The sequence below is a fragment of the Morone saxatilis genome, unplaced genomic scaffold (genome assembly GCF_004916995.1).
Source record: "Morone saxatilis isolate NCDOM2014 unplaced genomic scaffold, NCSU_SB_2.0 Contig17, whole genome shotgun sequence".
In the NCBI taxonomy this organism is placed as follows: Eukaryota; Metazoa; Chordata; class Actinopteri; family Moronidae; genus Morone; species Morone saxatilis.
In genome coordinates this window covers 8,531,864-8,532,442 of record NW_023339729.1, presented here as the reverse complement: position 1 = coordinate 8,532,442, position 579 = coordinate 8,531,864, and positions in this window count along the sequence as shown.

Genomic DNA, 579 nt, shown 5'->3' with positions numbered 1-579 from the left:
TTTACTCAACTGCTCGATTTTGAACAATTTTGAGACACTTCCATGTTTTATACTTCTATTCCACTACAATTATCTAACATCTATAATAAGTATAAAATCAGATTTTGAATATAATGTAATTACAATAAGCTCCGCCTCCACCATATAACTATCATATAACTGCTGCTTACATGTTAACCTAAAAATAATATAACACTGTCACTTGTGATACTCCAAGAACATTTACAAGATAACCCTTAAATACCTAAACTATGAATAAGATGTTGAATGTTGGCTATTTATATATATTATTTATATATATATATATAGCGTATTTGTATTTAGTATTTATATTTTTACAAACGTGAAGGAGGTGAGAATAAATTACCTTTGTGATCTTATATATTCCCACAAACATTAGATCATAGTCTCTGAAATCGTTGTTTTAGTTTAGACCAAATGCTTCCTCTGGTTTTTCAGGCACTGAAAGAATGCCTAATAGATTTTTTATTGTTACAGAGCAAAATGCCAGTGTTTGACACCTCTGTCAGATGTACACTGAACCACATTCTGCCACAGAGGGATACTCTAAACATCCCA